At 45.0% G+C, this 25,134-nt stretch overlaps 1 protein-coding gene across 1 annotated transcript in view; it reads right to left on the reverse strand.

Moving 5' to 3' along the window:
* Positions 1 to 15,153, reverse strand: part of VIT (vitrin) — an 84,144-nt gene extending 68,991 nt beyond the window's left edge. The window contains exon 1 of the mRNA XM_084900606.1: positions 14,870 to 15,153. The gene's annotated coding sequence lies outside the window, so the exon portion shown is untranslated. The remainder of the gene's footprint in view (positions 1 to 14,869) is intronic.
* Positions 15,154 to 25,134: the final 9,981 nt, after the last annotated feature.

Consider the following 25,134-nt stretch of genomic DNA (forward strand, 5'->3'; position numbering starts at 1 on the left):
TGTGACTGGCCTGTTTCTAATAGTGTAATATTCGCAGGACTCATCCACATTGTACTACATGTCAGAAGTTCCTTCCTTTTTAAGGCTGAATAATATTCCTCTGTGTGTATATATACCCCATTTTTAAAATTATTCCTCAGTTGATCATCAGTCCATGGACACTCAAGCTATGCTATGAACACGGGTGTGCGTTGTTCTCTTTGAGTCCCTGTCCAGAATGGGATTGCTAGATTATATGGTAATTCTATTTTTAATTTTTTGAGGAAACGTCATATGTTTTCTAGAGTGGCGGTACAATTTTACAATCCCACTAACAATGCACGTGGGTTCCAAATCTCACATCTTCACCAAGCACTTGTTATTTTCTGTTTCCTTTGCTAGTATTCATTCTAATGGGTATGAGGTGGCATCTCATTGTGGTTTTGATTTGCATTTCCCTAACGATTAGTGACATTGAACATCTTTTCATGTCCTTGTTGGCCTTTGCTATTCTTTGGAGAAATGTCAGTTCAAGTACTTTGCCCAGTTTTTAATCATTTTGTTGTTGAATTTTAGTTATCTATACAATCTGGATAATAATCCCTTATCAGATATATGATCTGTAAATATTCTCTCCCATTCTGTGTTGCTTTTTTACTCTGTTGCTAGGGTCTTTTGATGCAAAACAATTTTTAATTTTTATGCAGTTCAATTCATCTATTTTTTATTGTCTATGCGTGTTATGTCTAAGAAGTTTTTGCCAAATCCAATTGCTGTGAAGCTTTTGTCCTATGTTTTCTTCTAAGAATTTTATCATTTTTTGGTTTCATATTTAGATCTTTGATTCATTAGGGTTAATTTTTGTATATCGTGTTGGGCGAGGGTCCAAAGCTATTCTTTTGCATGTGGATATCCATTTGGCTCAGCACCATTTGTTGAAGCAACTGTCTTTGCACCTTGTCAAAAACTGCGTGGCCATGTACATGAGGGTTAGTTTTTGGACTTTACTCAATTCCATTTGTTTGTATGTGTGTCTCTATGCCAGTACCACACTGTTATGGTTACTGTAGCTTTGTAGTCAGTTATAAAAAATCAGGAACAGTCCTTCAGCTCTCCTCTTCTTCTTCAAGAATGCTTTGGCTATTGTGGTCCTTTGAGATTCCATATAAATATTTGGATGGGTTTTCCTATGGCTTCAAAAAACACCATTGGGATTTTGATAGGTTTTGCATTGAATTTGTAGACAGTTTTGGGTACTATTGATAGCTTAACAATATTAAGTCTTCTAATTTGTAAACATGGGATATGTTCCCATTTATTTATGTCTTTTTAGTTTCTTTGAGCAATGTTTTGTAGTTTTCATTGTACAAGAATTTTATCATCTTGGTTAGGTTAATTTTTAAGTATTTTTTTAATGTAAATGGAATTGTTTCTTAAATTTTTTTTTTAATTGTTCATAGAAAGGCAACTGAATTTTGTGTGTTAACTTGGTAATCTGCTACTTGGCTGAACTTATTTATTAGTTCTAATTGATGGAATATAATCTTGTTATGGGATCTTTAGGATTTTCTGCATATAAGATCATATGTTTGTAAACAGGATAATTTTAATTCTTCCTTTCCAGTTTGGTTGCCTTTTCTTTTTCTTGCCTTTTTCTTTTTCCATTTCTCTGGCTAGATCTTCCAGTACTATGTTGAGTACTGATTCCATCTCCTTACTACTCATAGATCTATTTAGGTTTTTTATTTCTTTATGAATTAGTTTTGGTAGGTTTTGTGTTTCTAGGAATTTGTTAATTTATCCAATTTGTTTCTGTAAAATTGTTCATAGTACTCTCTTTTAATTCAATTAATTCTTTTTAGTTCAATAACAGTTATTGCTTCAGGGAAAGAGAACTGGGTAAGTGGTGATCAGAGATGGGACTGAGTTCACAGTTTTGCTCTATTTAAATCTTTACCCTGTGCATATGTGTTAATAAATCAGAAATTAATAAGATGATCTCTTGGGAAAATTTACCATTTACAGTCGATATTGATATCAAATAGAAGTCACAGTCATCTCCTAAGCCACTCCTTATTCCTTGCTTTCTTTGCTGAAGGTCACCTAAAGCTCAGGTCTGATTATGTATTCATCCTCTCAGAACTTTTTTTCTCAGTCCCCTCCTTTTGTACAGAGTAAAACCCAAGTCCCTTAGTGAGGCACTAAAGACTTTTCATGAAATGGTCTAACTTGCCTTTCAAACCATCTCACAGCAATTCTCTTCTGTAATCCTTCCCCCTGAGCCCCACACCCAGGCTTTTGTTTTTTCTCTACCGACTGCAAATGGGGCTCATTCTCTTACTATTGTTCTGGCTGGAATGCCTCACCTTACCACTCCTTACCTGCCTCCCATAACTACCCGTCTTTCAAGGTTCAGCTTATAGACCACTTCTTCTATATAAACTTCTTGATCTCCTAAAGTCAAAATTCATCTTTAATCACACATCTATTTAATCCTTCAGAAAAACAATCTCTGTGCATACTCTGGGCAAGGTAGATGGGCGTAAAATGCAAGTCCTATCATCAAGTTGCCTTGAGTCTTTTAGAGGGAGACTGATGCACTCATCATAACGAACATTAATTGGGCACATACTAAGTGCCAGTCATATATTAACACACAGTCTTCACAACAACCTGGTCAGGTAGGGGTTTCTCTTGCCTTAGTTCTAGAGGTAAGAAACTGGAGACACACATAGGTGAAGTACTTTGCCCGAGGTTACCTACAAGGCTGGAAAGAAGAGAAGCTGGAATTCAAATCAGGAATTCTGAGTCCAGAGGCCCTGCATTTGCATCCCACCACTTGCCATAGCTGTTTCATAACAAGCAAGACATTTCCCTCACCTACATTCTGATTTCATTGGTCTGAGTTGATATCAGTATTGCTTTCAAGCTCCCCAGTGACTCCACTGTGCAGTCAGATAAAAGCTTCTGCTGTAGAGGTTACAGTGATGGCAAAAAGTGTGGGTGGTCAGATAGGCCTCGGGTGAGGGGATTGGAAGAGACTTGGATTAATTTAACTTGCAAGTTGGAAAACAATGACTTGTGAAGAAGAGACAGGATGCAGGGGACAGAGCAACTTCAGGAGCTGGGAGCTGCTCGGCGAGGCTGGGAGAAGAATCGGCCTGGTAGAGAGCAAAGAAGGGGCCATGTAGGCCTTGGATGTCATTCCTGAAGAATGTGGAATTGGTCCTTTAGGCTATCGGGAGACACTGGAGGCTTAAACATTATTTTTGCATTCATCATTTTTAATAGGCCCCTTAGAGGCTTACTTGAACCACTTGGTTGCAGAAAATACGTCCTGGTGGATGTGTAGAATTTATAGAACGCTGGTGTTTGCCTGATCTATGATGCTGCATGGGAGCACCTAGCAATACTCTTTGTCCACGAGGCAGACAGATCCGAGATCCATCTGGAAGCATTTAATGTTTCTGAGAGGCTTGTGCTGTATTTCCAAAATGCCAAAACTCCCTTGAGGACAGCCATCTCTGAACGGGGAGCGGCCACATCTGCGGTCTTGCTTTCCTCATCCCCGCCTGATGCGAGGCCTCGGCTGCTTGTCTGTGGGCGTGAGTTTATCTGGTGAAGATGGAACAAGGAAGGCTGGTACTCGGAGGGGCCTTTACAATGTGGAGATGGCCTCCATCTGCTTAGAAACTTTACACACCACATTGCTCTGGGCTGGGACTGAAACACCACATTTCCTGTTGCCATGACACCAGTGGTGGCCATTATAACCCCCTGGGATTCTATGACGAAGAGAGTGAGCTAGAGAGAGGACAGTGGTTGTTCTTTCCTTCCTTCTTTTCCTTCTCTTTCTAGTTCCTTCCTTCTTTTATCTTAAAGAAAGGCCAAGAGCAAAGTGCAAGCCAACTAGGCAGGAAGGCAAAGGAAATGTTGCCTCTTTTTGATATGTTGGTGCCTGAAGATGCACCAGGCTATGGATGGAAGGAAGATGTGCTCTGAGATCTCAGGCTTGAGCCCGCCAGCACAGGGCCTCCTTGTCCAAGGGATTGGGACTAGTTCAAGGTGGGCACGTCCCGAGCTGTGTCAGGACGGAAGGACTTGACTCCCATGTTTTTCAGGGAGAGGTTACCTCTGAGGTTGGGAATGGATGGGGGGCAGTTTGCTCTAGGTCTGTTGGCAGCCATCTCCTCACCAGGTCAGTCCTCAGACAGGTCAGTCTGAGGCCAACACAGAGAGGAGGCAGACGGGGGGTTGGGGGGGTGGGCTCAGTGAGTGGCGGAGAAATGGAGCTGGAGCACTCCACTGTCTGCGCCTGGAGGCTGCTGCAACAATGAACTTCCCTTTCAGTTGGACTTGTAGCTCCAAGATTATCCTTGACCGCTCCCTACTTCCCAATGCCTGTCCACACAGAGCACATAGGTTTATACCGGTCTGCAGAGCGTTTCCTGAACAGTTCTCTTGCCTGGACCACCTGAGACCTCTTGAAGTAGAATGGACACTATTTCTACAGTCTGAGCAGTAAATTCCCCTAAGGTCACATAGCCCAGATCTCTATATTAACCTTGTGCTCTTTTCACTATATCGAGCACCTCATGTGACTGGTATTATAAATTCCAAATGGTTTCATGATTTATGGTATAACATTACTATAAAATGGAAATTCCACTTACTCTTCCCTTTTAAAAGCCTAGTTACATCTGTAACCTTAATCTCACAAGACTTCTGAAGGGCCTCAAGTACTATGCTCAGATGCAGAGAAAACACGCGATGAAGTTCAGTGACTAAGCTGGATACTTAACGGCCTGGAAAAAAAAAAAGATAACTTAGGCCAATCAAGATCTCCCTTGGGATTTTGGAAGCAGAATACTGAAAGCCTTGAAAACAGTGGGAGCCAAGCTGGAGGCCATATGGGGCCCTGATGAAGATGTGGAAGATGAGGACAGAGTGAGATGGAGAGAAGCAGAGGGAGCAGACGCCTCCGTGTCTGGCCACTCCCCAAGTCCCATTTCCAGGGAAGGCGGTCCAGCTGGCCCTGGTCTCCCGTGCATGACAGGGATGTTGCTGGGCCCTTCTGCGCCAACCAGTGTGAGTTTCTGTGCCTGGAAGCTTTGATTGCTGTTTTACTTATCTCCCGTTTCCCTGAAATGGTTAGTAGTAAAATGAAAACAATTAAAATGGGAAGGGCGTGTGTACTTGTCTTTTGGTGGCATCGAGGCAGGAGTGGGAGAAGCCAGCTCTGGGAAGAAGAATCTCATGAGCTATGGCAGCCACTGAGGAGAAGAAGCACCCTGTATACCTGGAGCACTCAGGGAGAGCATGACCCTGAAATGATGCTGTAAGAATGTCACTGTGGAGTCCCTGATGTGTCTATGGTCAAGGTCCATAGGGTTGTTTTATTTATTTATTTATTTTTTATCATCACCCGAGGATAGTTTTCCATTGATTTTTAGAGAGAGGGAAAGAGAAAGGGAAAGACAGAGAGAAACATTGATGTGAGAGAACTACATCGACTGGTTGCCTCCTGCACAAGCTCTGACCAGGGCCCAGGCCAGCAAGGAGCCTGCAACTGAGGTACATGCCTCCTTGACCGGAATCGAACCTGGGACCCTTCAGTCTGCAGATCTGTTCTCTATCCACTGAGCCCAACTAGTTAGGGGGCCATTAGGGGTGCTTTTGCCACTCCCATCCCCCACCTCCAGGAAAGATTTGGCAATGTTTGGAGACATTTTTGCTTATAATTTCAGGTGGGGGATACTACTGGCCTTTAAATGGGTAGAGGCCAGGGATGCTGCTAAACATCCCACAATGCACAGCACAGCCCTCACAACCAAGAATTACCCAGCGTGACACGCTAAGAGCGTCAGAAATGACAAATTCTGATTTAGACCATTGTTTAGTTCCCCAAGTATTTACATATATGAAAAAGAATGTGCTAGCCCTTTCCCACACGTATTACAGGTCATTGCCTTGATGACTAACATGTGACCTACTAGATCCCCTTCTCTGGTTTCACTTGGCTTGCCATGCGCAGCCAGGGCAAATCCTAATGCGAAGGTCTTCACCCCTGGGCCCTTGGGTGTGTCAAAGCGCTCATGCGTGTGCTCAAAGACCGATGTATGCCTTGCCCTGGGGTTCGTTGGTCCATGTGGCATGTTTCCACATGTCAGGAGACCAAAAAGGGAAAGGCTTCTGTGGTGCGTGTGTGTCAGACCATCACCGTTACTCCGTTAAGAACCTGCCATATGGTAATGCTTACCACATCCACCCAGGCTTCCACCAATGGTGATTTCCAGGGAGGCTGCACGCAGTAATTATGTTTCTGAAGTGGTAGTTTAGATCTTATATGGCCACTGGGAAAAAATACCAGTTTGCAGGCATGCCCCCAAACGAGCTCTAAAGAACTGCTTCCAAGAGTCATTTATCCTCGGTAATGGAAGGGGCACGGGGAGCAGTCAGTGGGCGGGTTAGGGGGGTGAGGGGGAGGAGGGGGCAGGGATGTCTCAGTAAAGGATGAGGTGGGCCCTGACTGCCCCTCCCAGTTACTCTGGAAACGGCGCGGTCTCAGCGTTCCCGTGGAGTCTGGACGATGAGTTCTCTCAGCTGAAGCTTCTCCGCCTAAGCATTTGACACGGGGTCAGCTCTGCCTCCGCCCAGCGCGCTCTCCTGGGGCACCGTGGTCCGCGGTTGCCAAGGGGCCGTGCTCTGTGAGCTTGGAGCTGGGTGTTTGGTTCAGTCCAATGTGATCCCCAGAGCCCGCCTGGCCTGGACATTCTGTTCTTTTCGCTCCGCCTTCACTGCGCATCTGGCAGAGCCTTCCAGCTGAGGTGAGAAGGGGGATGAGGGTGTGTGTGTAAAACCCATACCATCTTCCTCTCTACCTCTGGATAAAGATGGGTGTGTCTCAGACCTCTCCCCTGGCCTCCCAGAGGCAGGCCTGGAGCTCTGGGTCAAAGTCCCAAAGTGCATTCCTGAATCCCAGCAACCGCTGGGGAGCTGGAAGGCAGAGGGGAGGGAGGAGACTGAGGCTGAGCCGCTGGGGGCTCTGGAGGATTAAGTCCCAGGGGGTGGCGGGGACCAGCAGAAAGAGAGTCCATTCAAAGCGGGAGAGCCAGCTCCTGAGGAAGCCATGCAGCCTCATGCCTGAGAGGCCCCCTCTGGACCGCTGCCAGCTCTGACGGGGCCTTCGTACCCTCTCTCCTGGCCCTCCTGCCAGTTTTGACCCAGCTGTCCAGTGGCCTGGCACACAAGAGGGGATTGGTGCCCTTGTTCTTTATGGAAAGTGTTAGAAGTTTAGAGTCCACTCCAATAATAATGGTCACCTACCGAATGCGTACCATATGATACACACTGCACATATGTGACCTTATTTAATTATCATGGTGATCCAGTCAGGTAAGTGCTCTTATGCCCATTTTTCAGAGTAAGAAACGAAGGCTCAGAGAACCCTAGTAAGCTGTCCAAAGTTATAGAATGTCAAAGAACCAGAATTCCACCCCAGGCCTCAAACATTGAACCCCATGCTGTGCCCCCATTTGACCACCCTGCTGATGGTTTCATTTTCCTTTTTACCCTGATACATATATCCTAGGCCGGTGGTCGGAAAACTCATTAGTCAACAGAGACAACTATCAACAGTACGATTGACATTTCTTTGGAGAGCCAATTTTTTTAAACTTCTTCTAACGCCACTTCTTCAAAATAGACTCGCCCAGGCCGTGGTATTTTGTGGAAGAGCCACACTCAAGGGGGCCAAAGAGCCGCATGTGGCTCGAGAGCCGCAGTTTGCCGACCACGGTCCTAGGCTTTTTTAAGTATTCTGTTGACAATAGATGAGACTCACGTGTAAAATACACACACTGTGTAATGAGGTGGTCTTAGTTCTAAGTTAAAGAGATTGTCCTAAGTTATATTTGGGCCTGAGCTCGCTCACAGCTCTCTCTCTCTCACACAAATGTTATTTCTGGTAAAGTGACGCAGCAGGCATATTTTTAAGTCTGACCAGACATAATACGCCCATCTAAATAGACATGGGAGCGCATTGTAATTGTCTGTGCCATGGGATGATAAACTGGGATGGTCCTCTGTCTTAGCTTCAGCTGAGATGATGTGCCAACTACTCCCATGTTCCAAAGGGGTCCCGAGGCTCCTCTCCCTGTTGCCTGAAGTGGGAGGAGTGCGGGGAGAGGGAGGAGGAGGAACAGGAGGAGGAGGGGGGACATGCCAGCAGTTTTTCCTAAAGCTATTCCAGCTCTCCCGTCTCCAGCTACCCGCTTGGCATCTGTAAGCTCTGGTATGGTCAGGCAGTTAGCGGAAGATTGCGGTTCTTGGTTACTCCTTTGAGTCCAGCTTGGATGCCACCGCTGAACGTTGCCTCTGCGTCCCTAGGTTCCTTGTGGCTTTAGGATACAGGTTCGCTCACTGTATCACACAGGAAAGCCAGTCCGGGCACGTCGACTCGCACCTTACAGCCAGAGCACGTCTTCTCTGCGCCACACAGGAGCCGAGAGGAGGGGATTCACTGAGCACCGAGACGCCAGTGACCTCTCCCCCTGAAACCAGACATTGGGGTCCCCGAAGGAAGAGATTTTTCTTTTCAAGGAGAAGGAATGCAAAAACAGAGTCCCACCTCACGATAGCCTGGAGGGTGAATTTTATGAGTTTTTTACCACATGTCCACACACAACTTTTGCCTTTCTCTCACCGAGGGAAAGAATTTGAGAAATTTCGAAGGGGTTCTTGTCAACGTAGAGACTTACCAGGAAAAGCAATTCTTTGGAAGCAATCTGAGTCACGGGAAAATAAGATTCTGTCTGTGACTCACTGAGGATTTAACCTGCAGGGATAAAGGGTGCCTTTTGGGGACTGGCCACTCAAGGGGCTTGGTACTGATGCCTACTCCCTGCTTTCCTTCCGAGAGACACGTCTTCCCAACACACTTGAGAAGCGACTGTTAATCAGGAGATGGTCCAAGAATGCCAGAAACACCTCCTCCTTCCCATCAGCCCTCTGGGGGTTCCTTGCCTTCGCTCTTCACCATCATTATTCCTGCCCCGTCTGTACTTGTGAGGAGGAGTGGTTTTTATTGAAATTTGACGTGGCTTGAAAGCAACGTTTCCCGAGATGACAAAGATTAATTGAGGGCAGCGATAGAAAACCAGGACTGTGCAATGACTGCCTGATGGGCTAAGAGTGTGAGCTCTGGAACTAGACTGCTTGGGTTTGAAGTTGAGCTCCATCACTTCCTGGCTGTGTGACCTCAGACAATTTCCTTGACTTCTCAGTACCTCACTTTTCTCATCTGCTTAATGGGGATAGTGATAACCCACCCCAGATGGATGCTGTTAGGATGAAATGAATTAATATGTGTAAAGGGCTCAGATTTCACCCTGGGCAGAGGCAAGAACGGCCCCCTCTCCTACTGTCACATGTTTTCACAGCCCAGATCCCCGCCAGACCTCTTGTGTGTATTTGTTTACTGTGTGCCCACAGCTTAGCCACTCTGGGAGGACGGAGGCTATTCTGTTATAATATAGTGAGTAAGTCTGTACCCGCTGTAAGATGAAATGAATTAATATGTGTAAAGACCAGTACTTGGCACATAGAACAGCTCTGTACATGTTAGCAATTACTATTGTTGTTGGGGTGGTGATTAATCGTGATCTACTGTCATCATTCTCGTCACCATCCTTTTGCAAAACATAGCCATTTAGAGTCTCGTTGAGGACTTAACATCGGTAAAGCAATAAATTTAATCTCTCGCTACAAGGTGCTGTCCAGGGTGGGCCATGCTTGATTTTTGGAATTCTCGGCAAAGGAACCAATAGGTTTTTGACCGCCATTGAGTTCAATTCTTCCAGGACACAGAAAGGAAGCAAATCTGTAGTTTTGTTCCTTCTCTGCTCTGAGATCTGTAAGGATCTTTAGCTCATTGTCATGAAAACCTTTTAGACGATTGTAGGATAATTGGGCCAATCAAGTGGCTGAGGAATGATACCCACCATTCTTAAAAAGAATCAAAGAAAAAAAAAAATCTAGTGAAGTGAAAAGAAGTAGAAATGAGCTAAACATTTTTTTAAATTATAAGGCCAGAATAAAAAATAAACACCAATGAATTTTCCAAACTGAATCAAAACCAAACTGATACATATTTGTTTTGCTCTAAGACCCTGGCTTGTGGCTTTGTCTCAGGAAAGGATTTTGGCGGCATTATCTCGGCTCACCTTCCTCCCCGGGGATACCAGCCCTGGAATGCGATGGGCAGGGGGTTTCAGCCCGGTCACATCTGCTTCCTGGGGGAGGTGCCTTTTGCAGGTTGCCACAGGACCTGCCTCTTTTATATCAACTCAGGGCATCGCCTGGTGCCTGCTGTGCAGCCCCAGCATTCAGACAGGCGGTCTCTGAGGATGTGCAGTGGAAGCGGACGCGCTCGCTGGTTGATTAGAAACAAGTTCTAAACCCAGTGTCCACAACTGTTTGTTTTACCGATGAGGTAACCGTAGGAAAACGCAATCCACCAGACCGAACTGGCCTTCGCTCCTTGTGGCCGGAGGCGCTGGGACTCTCCTTGGAGTTTGGCCCCTCCCCTCCCGGTCTGTAAGCAGGAACTCACTCAGGAGAGCTCGGAATACTTACGTTTTGTGGGTGTGTATATTTTTTAAAGTTAAAAGTGTGTTCTTCAGCTCCAGACTTTCCATTTGGTTCTTTTCTATGTCGTCTCTGTTGAATTCAGTCTGTTCTTGAATTGTTGTCCCGATTTCATCAGATTGGTTACCTGTGTTCTTTTGAAGCTCTCTGTGCTTCTTTAGAGCAATTGCTTTGTGTTCTTGTCAGGCAGTTCACCTGTCTCCATTTCTGGGGCGGGGCGATTTTTTTTGGGGAGGACAGTTCCTGGAGGTTCGTGCTCCTTTGGTGTGTCATGTTTCCCTGATTCTTCACGATCCCTGTAGCCTTGCAGAGTCAGGAAAGCCCATCACTGTGGGTGGAGGCCCACAGGGGCTGTGATCCTGGGTCTGGTGGTAAAAGGCACTGAGCGTGGGCTTGTGGTGGCTTTGCTGTCTGGGCATCATGTTGCCGGGGTCCACACCACCAGCTGCGCAGTGCTCGGGGAGCACGGCAGGAGGTCTGCAGAGGCTGGAAGGGCTGTTGGGGTCCTCGGTGATGCTCTGGGGTCCAGCAGTTGTGACGGCCCGAGCTGGTGAGTGCTTGTGCTCGGTTGCAGAGCCAGCCATGGATGCCTGTGGAGTGCAGTGGCAGGGGCCAGTTGCAGATGCACATACAGCGGTGAGAGCCAGGGCCAGTATCAGGGACCGAGCTAACTGCAGGGGCACTAGCAGCTTTGGGGCCCCTACCTGTCAGGCAGACTCCTAGGGCTTCCGGGTCTCCACAGGCTGTGCACAGCTCCCAAATGGTTTGGGAGCTGGGCCAGTGGATGCAGGTGCACAACTGGAGTGGCTCGTTGCAGGTGACCCCAGTGGGGCATCTGGTGACAGGAGTCAGGGCCAGATCCGGGCCACCAGGGGCAGTGGAGGCCCCAGCTGTCGGGGTATACTACTGCAGCTTGCTTACAGTTTGACAATCAGCATCATCAAAAAACCGTCTCCGATGCCTACCCTAAATTTACCCTGGCCTGTTGCTCCCCTTTGCCCCAGTCTCCGCACTAACAGAAGCTTTCATGCTCCTTCCATGAGGACTTCCATACCTGTAAAGGAGCAAAGTCCTTCGCATTTTTCTCTCACTCACACTGTGTTTGTTCAGGGGGCCAGGCATCTCACCGCCTGCTGCCACCACAGAGGCACACGTTTTTAGGCCGCCAGCGGGGACCCGTGAGTTTCTCATGTTACGGACGTCACAGAACTTGCCTCTCAAGCTTATAACTAGCTGATAGATTGATTAGCTCAGACCCTCTGAATGAAGAGATGGCTACACATTTCTAATAATTATATCAATACCACATAATTCCGTGAATCTATTTGCTGACCATATCCAAAGAGTTAATGTTTAAAAGTTTGAAGAGGGTTACAATTGCTTTGCTTCACAGATGCTCTGATTTCTTCCTTCTATCACATGTAGTGGAGAAAGTGTTTGCTAACATTTGGGTGCTGACGATGTGCCGAACACTGACCAAAGACTTTGCCATGGTCCTAAGAGGGAGGCACTAACAATAGACCCCTTTTAGAGATGAGAAAACTGAGGCTCAGAAAATACCTTGCCAAAGTTAATACATTTAAGAAGTGGCAGAGCCTCCTGCCTGACAAACTCCCATGGGATCTATAATACAGGAGGGCCATTTGGCCTTGGCCTTGGCCTTGGCTGTGGCCTTGTCTGGAAGGCCTTACATCTGGATGTTTGACATTATCTCCACATGATATGTTACAGGCAGTCATAGAAGTACAATAGAGAATTGAGAAAAGTCTGTCATACAACTTGGACCTCAGTACACTATGGAAATACACACACACACACACACACACACACACACTTCATTTCTGTTTATGCTAAAGTCTTCAGTTAGGTAAACATAAACATTTTAAGTATACCATAGCTCTGAAACCCCGTTTTGATATTTCTTCCTTTGGTAACATACAAAGAGTCCCATCAATGAAACTGACCTGGCCATGTCTTGACTTTGGAAAATCATAGGATCAGGAGGGAAACTTTGACTCTATTTTGTCCAACTCCTTCATTTCATATGGGAGGAAATGGAGACACAGAGGTGGTGAGTCACCTTCCCAGGATCACCCAGCTAGAGTGCCCTCTGAGGACGGAGAGACCCGTGTCCTGCACCCACTGCCATTGATACCAAGCTCACGCTTTTAACGGAGCAAGGGGAGAAGCTACGCAGGCGGGCACAGGGACAGGAACATGCGGGGACCAAGAAGCATTACTTTGAAGGCCAGTAGCTTCTTTCAGTATAATCTTCTTTTACAAAACATGTGCAGGAAGAGAGTGCATTTCTATAGAACTTCCCACATTCCAAAGCCTTTTTGGAACTAAGTCAACATTGAACCTCCTGACCACCCTGGGAGAGGGGCGTGCAGACATTGATGTTTCTGTGTTCCAGATGGGGAAACACATGTCAAGAAATATCACACACCTTTTCCAAGGTGACGCGGGCAGGCGGTGGCGGGGCTGTCCCTGTCATTTGGGACTCCGGGCCGGACAGTGCCCTGAGCCTCACCGCCCTCAGGTGTACGGCGCGTCTCACAGCAATCACAGAGGCGAACGGCGCATGCAGTTGTGTTCTGATGCTATCCATACACTATTTTCAATCCCAGTGTATTTTCTCTGAAAGACACTATTCTTCCTGTGTTCAGTAACTTAGGGGAAAAGGTAATTAGATCTCAACCATATTCATAAAGTCACCATGATTTCAGGATGCAGAGGAAGCACTTCCACTGTTCCTAAGGAGCCTCTCCTGTCAGTGGTGAGGCAGGAGGTCACTTACATGAAGCTCAGCCTGGGAGCCCATCCTATTGCGATGAAAAAATGCAGCCCGAAACTGGTTGGGCTCAGTGGTTAGAGCATCGGCCTGAGGACTGAAAGGTCCCAGGTTCGATTCCGGTCAAGGGCATGTACCTTGGTTGCAAGCACATCCCCAGTAGGGGGCGTGCAAGAGGCAGCTGATGGATGATTCTCTCTCATCCATGTTTCTAACTCTCTATCCCTCTCTCTTCCTCTCTGTAAAAAATCAATAAAAATATATTAATAAAAAAGAAAAAGAAAAAATGCAGCCCTTGCAGTCTTGCAACTCTTTGTCTAAAGCCCTTGTACCAAAGAGGGTATTTTAACGCAGTAAATAAAAGACAGGCGCTTCCAGCGCACAGCCATCACTTGCGGCTGACACACACACACAACAGAGAAGGCACACCAGCCTTGGGTCCCAACTCGCTGCGGGGTGTTTTCATCTCTTAAGAGACGGAGGGAAATAACCTCAGAACCTGACCACCAAGACTTCCAAATCTGTTGCAACACAATGTCATGGCAAAACGCTATTTTCTTAGCGGCTCACATTTTTGAATAACCACCGCGGCCAAGAATGCCTGGCTTTATTTTTACAATAAACCCCAAAGAAAGCCTTGAATTCCACTCCCGGTTCGGAGGTGGCAAAGATGCCTTGGGTTGTTCAGAGCAAACCACCAAATCTAATAACGCAGCCTTCCCCTCCCTGGACTATCTGGACCCTGAGGCATTTGTTTCATGTTTATGCTGGTTTGACACTAATCATGCTTAAATGAGATTTCCTACCACGTTTTCCTACGCAGATCTGAGCTGCAATAGTTAACAGTGCCAGCTCTTCCCCAGGCTTATCGGTAAAAAAGCATTCAGCCCGAGAACACACTTCCAGTGTAAACAAGACAGAATTGCACATCCAGCCACATTCCGCCGAGAGCTGTCTGAGCAGAGAGAAGTACAGAGCCACAATAAAGAATTTCCCTTTTAATTTAGCACCAGTGTGCCTACTTCTCATACTGCTTTTGATAGCTTGTTATCACCAATTTGTTACAGCGCTGTTAAATTTCATAGAGGAAGCAAGGTATAAAAAAAAGCCTTACATGTACTTTAAAATTCTACACAAATGTCACACTTTTCCATTTATTTTCATTATAATTAAGTTGGCCTAAAGACACAGTAAAAAAATCTTCTTCTAATCTTTATCTTAGTGCAATTTGTTTATATAATAGTTGATATACTTGATATTAGTTGTTTGCAAGGATGTCAGGAAAATATATATATAACCTCTCCCACCTCAGTTCTCTTGAGACTGAAATTTGCACAGACTGATTTCTTGGTCCAGGTATGTATTGTAGCTTCTTAATGACAAATACATTTTCATAATAAGGAATGGAAAGCAAGCTAGCTGCATGGCTTAATAATTTATCAGACATACCTTGTTTGAAGAAAGCAATATTTTGTTCAAGAATTTTCCGCCACACAGAAGGGATGTCCTTTTTTCCTTAAGCTTTTCTGCATCACAAATCCCATCCAAATGTTGTTTGTTCCAAGGAAGAAACAACAAGAGGTCCAGCCACCCTTTCTTCTCAGAGGAGCTAATCAAACATTCCCATCGACCTCTGAGCACTCTGAAAAGCACACTTTACACCACACACACACACACACACACACACACACACACACACTGCTTCTCACAGTGGTTTTAGTGCTGAATTAGGCGGTCCTCTTTCAAATTTCCACTCCCACTTGCTTTTTTTTTTTTTTTTTGATGGTGGTGATGTGTGTGTGTTTGGGGGTGGGGGGAGGATAAGGATTTCTAAATATTCTTTTCTAGCCCAAAGCATGCATTTTCAGTAAGCAAATTCTACAGTTAGAAATTCTAAAAAGTAGAAGAGAAACACCTAGAAAAAATGAAAATATGTAATTTGAAGGCAGCTTAAGCAGGGCAATTCCATTTTCTCTTTCTTTTTCAAATGCTGGTGAACAGCTAGATCGAACTGCGTAAAGAAAGACACCAGCAAACACCACCACGCTGAGTCTACTAGCCTCTCACTTTTGGAGTGAAAATGCTTGCTTTTCCGACATGTCAGAGTTATTTTTTGGCTTAGTTCGTTTTCGGTTCCTTCTGCATTTTGGCAAGCTTACTGAAATGACTGTAGTGTTTGCTGCTCGTAACAGGACACAAGATAATAATAGTGGGAAGCAAAACTGGACTCATGCATGCTTCAAAAGCCCAGTGGTGGATAGCTTGCTTCATAAGTGAAGTCTGCTGATTTTAGTTATTTACATATTAGTGTTATCGATTAAATGGAAGGGATTCAGACGCGCATTAGCATGTCACAGCATTATAAAAACACCATAAACAAGAACATCTGGAGCTCCTTGAGAGTCAGATGTGTATCAGCGTGGCAGAGCATCTGTTCTCCAGCAGGGGGAGCTAGCACAAAGACTCCCTCTTGTTGGGGATGAGCACTCGGGCAGCCTGGAGAATTTTCCCTGCCAGCAGCCTCCCATCCTCAGCTGGTGGCCCTGGATTGCTTCGTATTTAAGATGATGGTTTGAATGTTATTTCATCCTTGTTTCTTCTGTAGGTTCTGCATTTAAATTATTTCTCAATTCTCTTCCTTCCTCCAAAAAGTCCTGCGTATCGGTCCATTGGTGGTAAGGATGATGCCATCACGTGGAAGGTGACCTGTCCCACTGTTTGAGTCAGGGAAGGTTCAGATGAAATGGCACCCAAGAACTAACAATATCACATCATTACTATTAATACTAATGCTAAATGCCATTCATCCAATCTGCTAAGCATGGTGATAAGCCCCGTACATTTATCATCTCATTTAATACTTAGAAGAAGCTAGAGGGGTTAGTGCTATTATTTCATTTTACAACAAGGTGCTGTGTTAGGACTTAAAGTTCCTTTTATTATTTAAATTTATTTTCTTATGATGAACTAGGGGCCCAGTGCGTGAATTTGTGCACCAGTCAGGCCCCTCAGCCTGGCCTGCAGGATAGGGTCAAAATTAGCTCTCCAACACCCCCTGAGGAGTCCTGGATTGTGAGAGGGCAAGGCCAGGCCGAGGACTCCACCAGTGCACGATCGGGAGGAGAAGGGAAGAGGGAGGTTGGCCAGCCAGGGAGGGGCCGCAGGAGGGCTCCAGGGCGTGTCTGGCCTGTCTCGCTCAGTCCTGATTGGCCAGACCCCAGCAGCAAGCTAATCTACTGATCAGAGCATCTGCCCCCTGATGGTCAGTGTACGTCATAGCAACTGGTTGACCAGTCAACTGTCTGCCCCCCTAGTCTTGTACTGTATTTAGCACAAAAACTCAAATCTCTTTTAGAACAGTCTCTATTAAAAGTTTTTTTTATTATTGTCATAAATATTGGACTTGATGGCTCTTTAAAATGCTGCCTCATTCTTTCTTTTTTTCTTTTTTGACTCCAGAGTTAGGACTCAGGGCAATCAATGTACTCTTCACTTCACACAAATCCATTCTTTTATGTGACTTTTAAAAATGCAGGATGGCAATTTAAGAGACCAAGTACTGAGGCAGCCTTTTCAGACACTCCTGATGCTTTTACTGAGTGACACCTTTTATAACACAAGCTCGCTGAAACATAGAAGGCTCTATTGTGTTGGATGCTACGTCAGTGATTTACCTTGAACTCCTCTACAGCGGTTCTGAAGCTCTTCCTCCACACACTGTGCAGGTGTCACCGCAGTTTCCCGGACGCTGTTGAATGCTCCTCCTAAAAACACGTGTTTTGCGTAGTGTCAGGAGAGTGGGAAATTTACTAACATAATTGATTTTTGTTAAATTTATTTTACTACTATTGGTTAGAAGCAAAGAAGTATTAGAAGAAAAACACATCTTTCAAAATATTGATGGAGCCAAATTGGGACCACGGATAACTTACAAACAGGTAGACTGTAGGTGTTCCAGAGAGATTTTGCCATGAATGTAAAAGAGCCTCCAAAATTAGAAGAAAGAGTTGTTAGGTGTATAGAAGAGTAGGAAAATGGATTAGAGATTAGATAGGAGTTACTAAATATGATGCAAAAGGTAAATTTAGTAGTACAAAAGAGATAGTGAACCAATAGAATTCATTTCCTTCCTCAGTCTACAATGGCCAGGTAGCTCAGTTGGTTATGGCACTATCTCGATATGCCAGAGTTGCTGGTTGATCCCTGGTCAGGGCACATGCAAGGAGCAACCAAGGAATGCATAGATGGGTGGGAAAGCGTGCCAGTGTTTCTCTCCTGCCTCTTCCTATCTCTAAAGTCCATAAATAAAACATTTTCTTCAAATGTTAGGAAGATTACCATTCCCAAGTGCTTCCCTGAACAAAACGAGCTGGAACCACTGCGCATTGGACAGCATCCACAATATTCGAGGCCAAATTGACAGGAAAATAAATACAGATAAGTCGCTGTGATTGCAATAGCATAAAAGAGATTCGAAGACCAAGAGGATGCTATTGGGAACTGGCGGCTATCACGATGATCCTAGAATTTTTTTTTAAAAAAGGCTGCTGGTTGGCAGATGAGAAAAATACAAAAGTACTTTATTCAAAACAAGGGCTCAAATGAGTTGGCTGGAGATTATAGGCCTCATACCTCCCTTTTTTGCCAAATAAGCAAATGAAGTCTGCACTGGAGGATGGGTTCACTGAGCACTGGCCAGCTGGGGCTCTGCGGGCTCTAAGCCGTGCTGTGCTGTGCCGGGCAGCTCTGTGGGCTGGCTGAGGAGCCTGTCCTGCGTGTGTTTATTTGTGTGGTCAGGCTGCAGAGGGACGCCATACCGGGGACCAGCTTCTCTGGGCCATGGCAGAGTCACAGAACAAGAGAAAGTACGGGAAGGCTTCGTCTCAGAACTGGCACACTGTCATTTCTAGCTCGTTTCATTGGCCAAACAAGTTTTCTGACTGAGCCCAAAGTCCAGGGACAGGGAATGAGATTCTACCCATAAAGAGACTATGGCAAGGGTGTGAATGCAGGTAGGAGTGAACATGTTTTCTATTGATTTTTAGAGAGTGAAGGCGGGGGCGTTAAGGGGTGAAGAAACATTGATGTGAGACACATTGATAGGTTGTCTCTTGCACATGCCCCAACCCAGGGGCCTGGGGTTAAGCCTGTAACTGAGGTATGTGCCCTTGACCAGGAATCAAAACTGAGACCCTTTGGTTCACTGGCTGGTGCTCTAACCACTGAGCAACTGCCCAGGGCAGGGGTGAACATTTTTATAGTTCATACACACACTGGCATATTTTATCCTTGTCCATGTTTACCATACTGTCTTTCTTCCCATGTGTTCTGTCTGGATTCATCTTTGTTCTTGCTGGTAAAAATATTTAAGAAAATAAGAATTGGCAGATATTTTAACATAAAATAAATATGCCTCTGTCCTAAAATACATCATCTTACTCAATGGGAAAACTCTAGAGGCCTCTCCCGATCGGGACTGATTGGTGGGAGCCTGTGGCGGGCACAGTGGGGCTGGGGTGAGCAGGAGCAGCAGGCAGGAGCTGCAGGCGGCCTTGGAGTGCGGGTTTCAGCCTGATCCCTGCAGGCCACCCAGAGGGACCCCACCTTTGCACGAATTTGTGCACTGGGCCTCTAGTTAATTAAATAAGGGAAAATAATATCTTTACAGTGGAGAAACCTAGAAGACACCCCTTAGCCTAATGATCACCATATACACGATTCGTAAATAGACAAATTGCCATCATGTACCTCTTAACATGATGCCCAGAGAAAACACAACCCAATAACTTTCATCTAAGGAATTCCGCTAAAAAATACTTCACTAACTTTAATTATGGGGACACATCAGCCAAACCCAAATAGAGGAAGAGTCTACAAATGTAGTAGGCTAATACTTTTCAAAAATACCAATTGGGTATGAAAGGCAAAGACTGAGGAACTGTTACAGATTAAAGAAGACTAAGGACAGAGGACAAGTAATGCCATATGTGCTTTTAGATTCTATCTTGGATCAGAAAAACGTTATTAATGGGAACATTGGCAAAATTTAAATGAAGTCTAAACATTAGATAATGATGTTGTTTCAATGTTAACTTTCTGACCTTGATAATTGAATTGTAGTCAAGCAAAAATCTTCATATCTTTGGCTCTTAGGTCTGGAAAAGTCACTTGAAAACTCAGATTCTTCATTTGTAAAATGAGGAAAATAATTTGCCTGTTTTAACTGTCCAATGAGATGAAGCTGATAAGATAAACCACCCTGTAATCTGTAAATTGCCACACAAATTGTTATTATTAATGATATTTATTATATGCCCTTGTTGTGGGTAAGATCAGAGTATTCAGGAATCAGATCCTTTTCTTAATATTATTTGTTACAGCTGCTCTGGAGGAGATATATATATAGCAAACTTTACTATTACTGTGCCTACGGCACCCCACTGCGCTGGCTGGTGAAATCTGTGCGAATGAGAAGTAAATGGAAGCCAGGCCTTGATGGGGAGCAACCAAGGTGGTGCCCCTGGAGGTAAGCCACATCCTGCCACATGCCTGAGGGAGGGCTCAGAGTGTCTTTTAAGCCTAAACCAGGGTCTGGCTCTCTTTATGGAAGGGATCCCAAGAGCCTGCACACAGCCTGGTCACAGGTCAATGTGTTTGCCATCATGTTTGGGTCTTAATGTAGAAACGACGACAGATTGCCATTTGGAAAAGCATGTTTAAGTGACTCGCCTTGGGATAGAGGTGGCTAGAGAGGTGGGAAGGAGGTCCTATGAGGAATAGAATTTCTGTTTGAAAGGGACAAAACTAAAATGGCAGAAAAGCCATGGGAGAAATCACAAAAGAAGAGTGATAGGTTTACCACAGCAAAAAACTATAATAACGGTTTTTTAAAAATACACACACACAACATGAAGGAATTAAAAGACAAATGCCTAGATGGGCAAAGGTATTTTTAATAAATATGACAAGTGGTTAATATTTGTAAGATAAGAAAATCTCAAAATCAATAAGAAAACCTCAAAAAAAACACCAAGTAGAAAAAGCAGACCAATGATAGAAACAAATGCACATACACACCCACACAGTAAACAAGTGGGATAAACCATCTACCCTATCTTGACATTCAAGAAATACAAATTGAATGACACTGAAATACCATTTTTTATTCAGCTTGTTGACACAGATTTGTTAAAGAAAACATTCAACATTAGTAAGGGTGAAATCCAGCATTTTCATGCACTGCTTATAGCAAGCAGTAGAAATTGTTGTAAGTTTTTGGAAAGCGTCCCAATCAGCGTGGCTCAGTGGTTGAGCCTCAACCTCTGAACCAGGAGCTCACAGTCTGAGTCCCAGTCAAGGCACGTGCCTGGGCTGCGGGCTTGATCACCGGTAGGGTGTGTGTAGGAGGCAGCCAGTCAATGATTCTCTCTCATCAGTGATGTTTTTTTTCCCCTCTCTCCCTCTCCCTTCCTCTCTGAAATCAATAAAAATATATTTTAAAAATGTTTTTGGAAAGCAACTTGGCAAGTTGTGCTATGAGGTTTTAAAAAAGTTTGTAATCTTTGACCTAATAATTTGCCTTCTGGGAATCTATCCTAAAGAGGAAACTAGACACACATATGGCTGTCCCTGGAAAAAGGACAAATCTAGTCATCCCTCGGTTGGTTCCAGATCCCCAGGGATACCAAAATTCACAGATGCTCAAGTTCCTGACATAAAATGGTTAGTATTTGCATGTAACCTTACACACATCATCCTGAACTCTTTAAACCATCCCTAGGTTACCGAGAAGACCTAATACAATGGGGAGTTCGTTTCTCAGCAAAGGGGGTTTCTCATTGGCCTGATTTGTTGAGCTAGCGTTCCTTCCACCTTGCTTTTGGGTTGACGTGGCTTAATTTAATAATTTTCTAATAAGAAAAAAATGGTTTTCTCTCCCATGTTTTGTGATGTATTCATGGATAAAAAATTAATCAGCCTAGACCACTAATGACAAAGCCCTTGAAATAAGTGAATGCTAATTATGATGACAGCTGAGCATAACCACTTCATTAGCAGAGCAGGAGAATGAAAACAGCACAGTGGAAAGAGTACGATGTTCCCAACCAGGGGACAGGTGAGCCAAGGCAGAAACACTCTGCTTCATGAAAGTGTGGAAGTCTAGTGGTCAGTGTCCAGCCAGCAGGCCAAGTCCTGGGGCAGTGGCCATCTTACCGAGTTCAGGAGGGGTGCACTTGACCCCCGGAGTCCCTAATTTAGCAAAAGCTGTGCTTAGAGATGCTCCCTAAGATTTTGAGATACTGAGGAAGTGACGGGACTGGATTCAGCGGGTGGGTTGAGGTATTTATTTACCCCTTTGCCTTCTGACAGCTTCTTTTCTGACACCTTCCTCTGAGGGCACCCTTCTGCTGTTCCTTAAAATGACTGTCCTTAGTGGTCTAACCCTGGCCTCTTTCCACCAATGGGCCCTTTTGGTTTATTGAATTCACTTCCATGGATTTAAGTACAAAGTAAAGGGTGTCCCCCCAAAATGTACACACACTTTGAATAATTATTAATTCCGAGGGGTTAAATCTGAAAAGAAAGAAGCAGCAGTTGAGCTACCAGGAAGAAAATGTGTATTCAATTTTTGGGGGGACAACCCCGTATATGCTCAATTCTTTCTATTCCTTTTCTCTGGACTCTTGTGAGTTGCCCTCGCTATTATTCATCCTCCTCCTGATACTTCGCAGGTGCCTCAGACCAAAACTCCAGAACTGTCCAGACAGCGGCTTGTCGTCTTTCCGAATTCCAGGCCTTGGTTTGTGGCAGCTTCATTCGCCCAGTTCAGTCGGTCAGAATCAGGATGGTCCCTACTCTTGTTTCAACCTCATTGTTTTTCTTTAAAAAATACTTTATTAGGTGTAATCCACATATAAAATTCTCCCTTTTAAAGTGTACAGTTCAGTGGCTTTTAGGATATTCAGAGAAGTGCATTTTTTAACCACAATCAATTCTAGAACATTTTCATGACCCCACAGAGAGCGCCGCTTACCTGTTCTCCCAACCCCTCCTCCTCCCAGCCGCTGGCAACCACCGGTTATTCTCTGTCTCCAGAGATTTGCCAATTCTGGACTCTCCACAGGAATGGAGCACACACCTGTGGGCTTGTGTGACTGGCTCCTGTCACTTAGCGTGCTCTTTTTGAGGATCATCTGTGTTGTAGCATAGGCACGTACTTTAATTCTTTTTAGGGTGAAATAATATTCCCCTGTGCTCGTACACATTCTTAATTTGTTTCTTTGCTCCCAGTCTTATCACCTCCAGTCCACTTTCTGTGCTGCTTCCAGAGGAATCTGTAGGAGGAGGTCTAACCTCTGGGGCATGGCCTGCCAGTTCTATGGTCCTGACATACCGGCCTCTTTCCCACCCCGTCTCCTCCCTACCCCGGGCACAGGCGGAGCGGATCACCTGCCCGTTCATTCTGTGTGAAGTGACTCCTTCCTGTCTCTGCAGGTGCAGCTCTTCAGCCAAGAATGTCCTTCCTCCAAGGCTCCATCTAGCACAGTCCTGCTCACTCTTCTCTACACATATATCTTCTCCACTGTTCCTGGGACCTTAAAGGGAATTCAAGGTATGTGTCACTTGCTGTGACATTTGTGAGCTTGAATCCAGGAGCATCTCTCTCCTTGCTCTGTCCTCAGGGCCTGGTACAGAGCCTGGAATACAGGCAGACAGTGATAAATGTTGGTTAAATAAAAACATGTTTAGTGATAGAAATATAATGTTTTTGATGTTCCTGTTCATAGCTTACAAAATCATAAATAATGTGACTATTTTGTCTGAGCATATATAATAACTGGGGTTATTAAATATCAGACTGTCCTGGAAAAACGTAAAAGCAAAGCTACCATTAAAGAATAGAAATTTTATTTTCTGGGAATGGTTTAACTTGTTAAAAATTCACTGGACAATTGCTGGCCACTCTATTTCACTCTGACACTAATAGCTCAGGGGTCTCAGTAAATAGCTGGCTTGTAGAATCTGCTTTTAAACTTCAGTGTGCAAAGTGCCCTTCGCCCAGACACCACCAGTTCTGATCATGAAATTCTCGTGGTCACGGAAGGCGTGGCCATTAAACGTAGGCGTCAGAGGGCTCTGTTGCCACATACTAAGTCTAAGAAGCCAGAATAGAAGTCCTTCTTTTTAGGAAGTGCGGGGCAGTCTCGCACCGAATTGATCTGGTAGCAGTTGACATGTTGTTCTGGAACTGAAGTTAATGCCATGGTTTGTATGCGACATTTTTGAGGATTAAAAAAAACAATGTGTAGAGTTCTCGCTCTCTTTCATTAATAGCAGCAGTATGAGAATGTCCTTTTGGGATTCTCAGATGAAGGTGGAATTGTAAAGTTAGTGGACTTGGCAAACAGGCTCACAGGTATGGAATATCCAAGAGCAGGTCACAGCCCTTACGTGCCAAAGCAGCCTCTCTGAACCATCCCTCCACACCGACTCCTCCTCCGTGCCCTTCGCTGGCGGGTCCTGCTCTGCTTCTCCTCTGTTTGTTGGTGTTTCCAGGGCTCAGTCCTAGGCTCCTGTCTGTATTTTACTCTCCTCCTAGGTTCCCATGGTTTCCCCTTCTCTATCTGCCAGTCACCTTGATCCTGCACGTGACAGTCCCTAACCCCGAGCACTAGGCTTCTGATGCCAAGGTCAGGCCAGGTGGGACACGTGGAGTGTGGTCCCTTCCCCTTTACCTCAACAATGGCCATCCCGCCTCGTTAGCAAATGAAGGTCTGTCTTGAGACAAAAAAAAAAAAAAAAGTAAAATTTATGAGTTGAAAAAGCTATTACTTATCATTAAAGAGGATTTCTGATGATAAATTATTTTATGATTTCAGCATTGGAAAGCTCACTTCCTGCCACCCGTAGCCAAATGCATCGCCGTTTGTTTTCATTTCAAGCTTTCCGGCTCTAGATTTAAAAGTGAACTCAAGCCAACCAGAGTTCAGATTCTCCGTGGGTGGCCTGCCCGCCCTCGTTCCCTAATTTTGTAGTTGGGAACACCTTAAAAGGAAGAAAAGTTCCCATTTGGGCAAAGCGAAGCAAAAATGTAAACTGCTTCTTACGCTATCTTGAACAAATACATGTTTCCTATCATTATGCTTTGTGGTTAACGGTGGGCTCTTGAGGGGAAAATGGGGAAAAGAAATAGGAAAAAAAAATCAAAGCACATGCATGAAATTGTAAAGATAGAAGAGAGGGCTGTGGGAGAGCTTACCGAAAAATAAAAAGTAAACCCATCTACTTAGTTCTCGGCCAGCTGAACGTTAGCCTCTTTCAGAACAGGCTGGTAGGACGGCCTTCCTCCAGCCTTCCCAGTGGCCATGGGATCCAGGCCGCTGTGCACTCCTCACCCTCATCCCTCTGGCCAATCAGTTCAGCCCTAGTTCAGTCCGAGGAACCCAGGGCATTCCACCACGTCGAAAGCATACCATGTCACCCTGGACACTCTTGAACTCGTGAAACATGTCCCATCCCTGCTTGGTGACTTTGACCTTGCTGCTCTTTTTCGGTGAAAAGGGAGATTTTGATGACATAGTGGCCCCCGGCTCTAATGGAGAACCAGGTATTACATAAAGGGCCCAAGAATTTTTTTCTCTCTCATTTTTTATTAAGGTATTATATGTGTACCTATCTTACCATTGCCCTCCCCCCCACTTCCATACATGCCC

The sequence above is a fragment of the Pipistrellus hanaki genome, assembly GCF_964339955.1.
Source record: "Pipistrellus hanaki genome assembly, chromosome: 12".
NCBI classification, from domain to species: Eukaryota; Metazoa; Chordata; class Mammalia; order Chiroptera; family Vespertilionidae; genus Pipistrellus; species Pipistrellus hanaki.